Source organism: Copidosoma floridanum, unplaced genomic scaffold (genome assembly GCF_036245765.1).
Source record: "Copidosoma floridanum isolate Cflo_tuat_1 unplaced genomic scaffold, Cflo_Japanese_pri ptg000036l, whole genome shotgun sequence".
In the NCBI taxonomy this organism is placed as follows: domain Eukaryota; kingdom Metazoa; phylum Arthropoda; class Insecta; order Hymenoptera; family Encyrtidae; genus Copidosoma; species Copidosoma floridanum.
The window spans coordinates 867,624-875,724 of record NW_028321913.1 but is presented as its reverse complement, the minus strand read 5'-3'; positions in this window follow the sequence as shown (position 1 = coordinate 875,724).

The following is an 8,101-nucleotide window of genomic DNA, read 5'->3' as shown; positions in this document are numbered from 1 at the left end:
GAAATGTCACATCCCATGTAATTAACTTTTTTCAAATAAATTTGTTTATGGTTTTTACTGGATTTTGTAATTGGATTGTATTTCTTTTTTTTTTTTTTATTGTTTATTAAGCGTTTCTCTTCAATTTTTTTGCATAGCTGAACGAGAGACTTGTATCCACTGGCAATCTGCTCTTCTGTTACTCCTAGAGTGCTTTCAAAATCAAAAGCTCAAAATTCATTTAACAAACACTTCATATTTTTGACATCATCAGCAATATGATGCAAGTTATGGACATTATATAGTATTAAAATATATTTATCAAAAAACTTTGCAATAAACTTTATTCTCGTTGAATAAGCCCCCCTTTTTTTGGTTTGGAAAATATTTATTTCGTATTGTAAAAAAAAAAATTGTTTCATTGAAAAAAAATGTATGACATTTTTATATCAATAAAAATGAAAAAAATACAATTGGTCGGAAATGAGTTAAAAAAATTTTATTTTAAGGAAAGTGCACTTTTTGCAAGATGAATAGCATAAAAGTTAAGCAAAAAATATACGTATAACGCATGTGATACGGTGTATGAGGTAAATTGTACTACCTTTTGTGTCTGTATTATTTTTAAAAATACAGTGTAACATTTGTTTTCAACATCATATACGTTTAGTATTAGAAAATAAAAATGTTAGCTACTAAAAACCCGTAAGTGTAAAATGCCTAAAAAAAAAATAGTTAACTGTTTCCTATTTTTTTTGTTATCTTCAAATCTTTTCGATATTCAATACATACAGTAACTTGGTCTATGTTCTACGAAAAATCAAGCTTTTTTTTTTTATAACAACTTGCCACACAATTTTTATTAGCATAAATAACTAATGCATAAAATGTTTTTCACTTATTCTTGGAACAATTTTTTTGTCTCTGCATTAGGTAACAAGATACAATAGAAAAAAGTGCAGAACAAATTTTAAATAAATAAGAGGTTTATTTTAAAATAAACAATAAAAAAAAATAAAAGAATCGTCAATCAACCAACCACAAAATAAAAATTTATATAGACATAAATAAAATATTGGATTCGTTTGAGAACCACCCTGAGGTACTAGGCACATGAAGCACTGATTTTACTTTCTCGATTCCTTGAGCCAAGTTTCAGAACCACAGGATTCGCCTATCCTACAGCTACAGCTAAAAACGAACTTCAGAAATGTTCAATCGTAATTATTAAGTGGGTGCTTGGCCTTCAATATTTTATACAATAAAAAGTACATGTATTTGCTTGACGCTGAGTTTATACTGGGGAGCTTTAGGTAAAGTTACCAAAAAATATCTAAGTGCAAAATATAAAAAAATTTTACGCGATGGTTGGTCAAAAATCGCCAATTTGGCTGTTAGTTATCAGATCTGGTCATCCTGGCTACGCCACGGCTTAAAAGGGTTTGGGATTCCTTTTCCCACTATACCAAAACTTTCTGGCCGTTAAGTGAGAGAAAAGTCACACCTATCGACATACAGTCAACCCCTTCCCAACTTCTCCTTGTTTTATTTGTATTTCTCAAAACAAACAAAACAGAAGCCAATCGTCGTAGGACAAGTGGCAAAGAAACCAATACATGACAGAATTTCAAAGTAATGCACCATATAGGCTTCAAGCTACTTTTAATTGGAGATACACTGTATGTAACAAGTAACATTTCTTTAATGAATATTATCATTTTTCGAAATATTTAACTGTTAAAGTTTTTTAGTAACGTAAAAAATTAGTCAGCAACTGTAGCTGTTTATTAAATAATTTTCTCATTCATTTACATCAGTTAATTAGCTGTACGTCAATTTGTTCATGTTTCTCATTTAAAAAAAATCGATGTATCATTAGCGTACCAAATCCAAATATGTGTGCATGTAATTAGAACTTGATGTTTTGTACCAGTATACGGTATTCAATTGGATTCTTCTTAAATAAAAATTTTTTTTCTATAAACTATACATCATAGATTTTTGGCGCTTTATAATATGATAGATTTACTAGTAGAAGTAGAATTTAAGAATGGATCAAACTTCTAACATGAAATGATTTCCCTGTTTTTTATGCAATTTAGACATTCGGTGTTCAATAACTGCTGTGGATATTAATATGCTCAATAGTTTTATTATATAAGATATAAATCATGAATGTGTTTCCTTGTAATTTTTTTTAAATTTTAATAGCAGTGCTATCATAAAATTTTTGCACCACTAAAAAATGTTCTATAATTTAATAAGTACTGTCTGTACTTAAATGGGTGCTTGAACTTTATGTTACTTATTATAACTAAAGTTTTTTTTTTTATAAAAAAAGCAGGTAATTGGTAATGCCAGAAAAAAGGCTGAAAGTCATTGGCCTTCGTTGTTGTATAATTTGCTTCATTATCAGTGGGACATCTGCTGAATAATAATATATAATTTTTTGGCTTATATCTGATTTAAATATGTGAAAAGTATTTTCATACAAAGCAAAAAGGTCAAAAGCAATTTATTAAGATCTTCTGCCTTTCTTTCTATGAATACATAATAATGTATTATTTTTATGTAAAGCTATAAGACTTAAAATAACTACCATCAAGGTAAATGTATCTTAAAATAAGGTTGTACAATTAAAGGAGTATTTTTTATTTTTTAGAAGGCCGGTATTCATGAAATGTCATAAGTTGTAGAAACTTGAGACTTTTACACTTTGAAAACAGTTCTCAAAAATGGTTGTAAAATTTATACATATACATATAATTGAGGGTTAAAACAAGAGTTGCACACGCTTTACCTATACCGTATGCGATTTCACTTGTCGGTTAGCTAAAATTGTTGTCTGCAAAGCGCATATATATGTCAATTTGAACATTAATGATCCTTTTTACATTAACTTCTACATAGAAAAATTTTTTAAAGCTCCGACCTTTAAGTACAAGTAAAATTAAGAAAATGTGCCAACACATCCTCATCTGTAGATACATTAACGAATGGTATAAATACATACAGGACCGTCCCTCGAAGCACCTACTTTCTTCTCTTGCGGTTAAAAACATAAATAATTAGAACGCACGCTACGCTTTTGGAAACGTTTCCTTTTTTAACGTTCAAAGTTTTAACCACTTTTCAATATCTTATCTGTACTTTCCAGCATAAAACCAAAAAGCGACCCTGTATATATAGAATTGAGCAGAGGAAGAGAAGCTTATTCTCTTAAATATCGCGTGTCAGTACTGACGCGTTAATGTCGATGACAATTTAATTTTACCACCTTCTTCTACGCAGCTCTGCTCATAATATATTTACAATTCTTTGTGTAGGTCCTGCACCTGCTTTTGTTCGACATTTATTTTTCCTATGATCTGATTACTGGATCAATCGCTGACCCATTTGTAAGTACATCATGGTATTGATCGAACGCTTTTTTTGGGTGTTTGAATAAAATCACAAATCAGCTATTCGTTGGTGTGTGTACTTTTTTTATACTTGATGTCAATGTAGTGTTAAGGAAAAACCAAAAAAAATTAAAGTATGATGTTGACCACAGGCTTAAAGTTAGGATTTCGTTTAAAGAAGAAGTATATTTAATCCGTTTTCAAGTGAAATAATTAATATTACATGCTAATTACATCGACATTTTATACATCGATTTGTTTTATTGGATTTTACCTTTTTTTTAAACTGATGTGCAAACACATAATAAAGCATAATCGTTTTTTACTTTATAGCAAATTCGTTGTGCTTGATAGAAGCGTCGATTTGAGGAGAAAAAAAAATGATTTAGCATTGAAGGTCAAAACAGTTTCTCTTCATAATAAAACGATCAAAACTGTAACCGTGAGAATTTATTCGTGTAAGATCTGACAGCAAGTTGACTTAATCTTTAAAGATTGTGGACCATATTGTGATAGGAAGTAATTTCCGACGAAGTAACAATTGATCTCATTCTTACTGACTTCTATAATCAATATAATCCTAGTTTGTTGGTACTATTCATAACCGCTTTTAAATAATAAAAATAGACAAATTTTATTCATTAAAATTATTTTTATTTTATTTCATTTGTCAACTATGTCACTAATGTAAATTTTTTTCTACCGATATAACTCTTAATGGCAAGACGACATCGCATACTCACTGTGTATCTTTACTATTTGTCAAGTTCTTCAACTTTTGTGACATTGGCGGCAAGTATTGTTTATTTGCCTCATCTGTACCCCAACTCTTATTGCAATACCTGTGCGCTTTTTTCGGCCTAAATTTTCAAAGGTGGGGGAATAGACGAGAGAAGCTAGTAAAATAGAGAAGAAAAGCGAAGTTAGTCGAGTCTTACTAATCTTTGGTAAGTCGGGTATATTATCTAGAGCCGTTAGAGACACGCCCTACTTGTCTCAAGAGGTTACAATAAAGTTACTTTAACCGCAATTCGTGCCTTTATTTTTTTGTCAATCGAAAAAGCCACGTCACAATAGTATTTTTATCAAAATGTCTGACGAAACACTGGAATCATATGACGACGACCCGGGTCTAAATATACCATCAGATATTGAAAATCCCAATTCAACAATGTTAGCGGGTCACGAGATTACATCTCCCAGCAACACTTCCCAAGAGACGAGGCAGTTGGAGATTGAGCCGATATCTAAGGATGATCCTCGTATCTCAGCCGCCGATAATGATGAGGTGAGGAAACGATCAATTAAAGACGAATATCTCGATTTCTTAACATTACTCGAAAATTCAATAAAGTGGCGTATTTGCAGGGCACCCATCTACAGGGAATAGATTCTACTACATTTGTTCCGAATACGCTTAACGTCAACGTAAGTACAGAAATTCTTTGTCTAAGTCATTGTCTGGTTTTACTTTTTAAGTATTAAATTTTACTCGTGTTAAATGCTTGACTAAAATTAAAAAAGTATGTGCTGACTAGTCTTATGCTATACTTCGTCAAGAAATTTTATGAGCCAATAGGTATAAATGAAATATTAAACCCGTTGGATGTTTCATAATACTATTTTATTTACACGCATGAAAATTATTTTATGATAATAAAATATGTTGGTGAGAAAAGTATGTTTAATTTTCAGGTCAGTGGTAAATTCGTTTTAGTTACGGGCATAAAGATAGTTAAAGAAGGTGAGGACGAAAACGCTTCCCGAGAAATCACCTTAATATGTAAGATTCCAGATAAGAATGATTCGGATAAGGCTGAGGCGTGGCTTGACTCGGACAATGTCTTGTATTTATATGCTCCAGCTATTCATAAATAGACTGTGATCAACCTTATAAATGTCGATTTATGGTTACAGTAACTAAAAGATAATATAAAAAAGAGATGTAATGAATAATGTCATTATACTGTCTAATTTATTTTATTCACAAATAGTCAACTAAAATAACTTTGAGATCTGATAGTTTTTATCATATTAATACAGAAAATAAAATTAAAATTCGAACACTTCATAAAATAAGTTGAGTATTACATTTATACAGTTGTCGATTTTCTTTATAATAATATCAAGTGCTATTTTTTTTATCCTACACTCAATCGAGATACTTATAGTTGGAAAGTCTACTAAAAAAATTTTTGTAATCTAGTAGGTACCGTGGGATAATTTATAACAAAATTTTCTCTTGATTTTGTTGTTACAAATGGTTTCACAGATTTTAAGTTATTTGACAAGGCTAAAATGTTATGCCAAACAACAGTTTTAGAAAAAATATTTATATGCAAGATTTAAATGCCTATAAAAAATATTATTAAAGAAAATTAGAATAGTAACTATTGAAGAATTATTTTAGTTTTTTTTCAGCCACCTCTTTTTTCCTCATAATTGACAGTGACAAAAACTGTCCAGTTTGTTACTTATTTTTCTGCACTATAACTCCTTTAAACAAACTTTAAACATCCGCCAAACAATAAAAAGTATTTTGTTAAGGTTGAAGTAAGCTAAGATCATTGATGTTATAAGTTAATTTTTCTAAGAATTAAAAATTTTTATTTTTAATACGAAGTACCTGACAAAAAAATACTTTTTTAAATATATTATTTAAAATACGATCCAATTTAGTGAAACAGAGATATTATACTACACAATGAAAAATTTAAAATAAAATTTAGAAAAACAAAAGCATAATTAAAAAATACAAAGATGACGGTTTTTCTTTTAACACAACAATTTTTTAATGCAATAAATAGTATATTAACATGTATACAGTGTACAACTAAGAATTTCTTGACCAATACATTTTTAATGAGCAAACATTTTATATGACGGCTAAACACTACTCACAAGGGAGTTAAAATTTTAATCTTATTAGCATGTGCTTGTAACAATTGAACATTATTTTCTGTAATTTTTCCATCGAATTCTAATTGAACTTTCTGTCTTCGTATTTAAAAAAAAATAAATTATTTACCTTCCTACTTTTTCACCATGTTCTTTGGTAAATAACTAAAGTAAAAAAAAAGAATATAGAGGATAAATAAAAAAAATTCAAACTAATGAACTCTTATAATATTTATTTTAACACTTTTATGAAAATTACAAATTCATTTACTGCATAACACTAAAAGTATTATAAACACTTACTTTTATTTAACATTTAACTCATAATTAACATTTAATGAAAAAATATAGGACTTTGCGAATTTTTAACTGCAGATCTTGTATTGTAGAATAAAAAATATACGAACAATAATTATTTTTCAAAATAATTGAATCTTTACATTTTTTATTTAACCTTCATAAGTCAAGTAATTATGTGAATTATGAATAATTTTGAAATGTTCCTATAAGCACTTATAGGCACTTCACAGAGGGTCAGGGCACAGTGTGTCAGATGCAGGAGCTTCTTTTGATTGGCTCTTCTGTTTGCTGTACTCAGGACCAACACACACACAATCCTAATCAGCCAATCACTGGCTCGGAATCTCACGTCTGTGAGCTTCATAAGTTTGAGTGACACATCGATATGTATATGTTGTGTGAGTAATATACATATATACACAGTTTCTAAAGAAAGTCTTGAACATAGTGGCTCATCTGACACACTGTGCCTTGACCCTCCGTAAGGTGCCTTGCAGAAGCCACCTGGCACATTTTTGCCATCTGACGGTGGAATCACCCTCAATGTCTGATCAGTTTGAATCCAAATGACATAATAATCATTAAATATAGCTATTCTATTTGAAGTTTTAGATTACAGCCCTGCATTTTAAGATGATGTTTCTTTTTTTTTTTTTTAAATTCGTCAAGAACCAAGCACTCCTTTGATTACTACAAATAAATCACTTGATATTTTAGGAGGCCCAACTTCCAGTTCTCCGTACAATAAAATCAGAAACATTTCCGGTCAAATATATAGGTTCGTGTGGAGAGCTTCATAAGTTTGAGTGACACATTGATATGTATATGTTGTGTAAGTAGTATACATATATATACAGTTTTTAAAGAAAGTCTTGAACATAGTGGCTCATCTGTAATTGTAAACTGTAAATCAATAAATACTATTAAATTCTACTGGTATCGCTTAAAAAACAAGGACAATGAAATCAATTACGATTAAAATTATCAATTAAAATTTCAGTGAGTCTAGCTCCAATATATTTTAAATTTATTAACCTAGAATTATTGCAAAATGTCGTGGAGAAATATGTATGTAGTTGGTACAGGTCAGTAGAAAATCTATATTTAGGAGTAATTTTCTTACCATGAGCGTTAAATCTATGGCATAATTAAGCAGAAAAACGAGTTTTGCAAGTTAATAACTAATATACATAAATCTCGGCTTCTGAGGGAGATATCTTTTCTTTGCGCACATGATACAAAAACTACTCTTTTCTACTCATGATTACTTTTTCAATTTTATTCGTGTATGGTAAACTAACAGCTTATGAGGTAACTCTTATTAAAAGTATATCATTTAAAAATTTATTTTTGTTGTTTACTGTACCACTACAATCTTCTTATGGGGTATAAGGCCACAAAGGGCGTGGCTGTGGCTCTCTGTACTGAGAATAAATTGAAAAAGGCTTTCCATCATTATACAAACGGTTGTTTTTCTTCGGTTTTTTAAGTTTCTTGATTCTTCTACATGATTTTTTTACAAA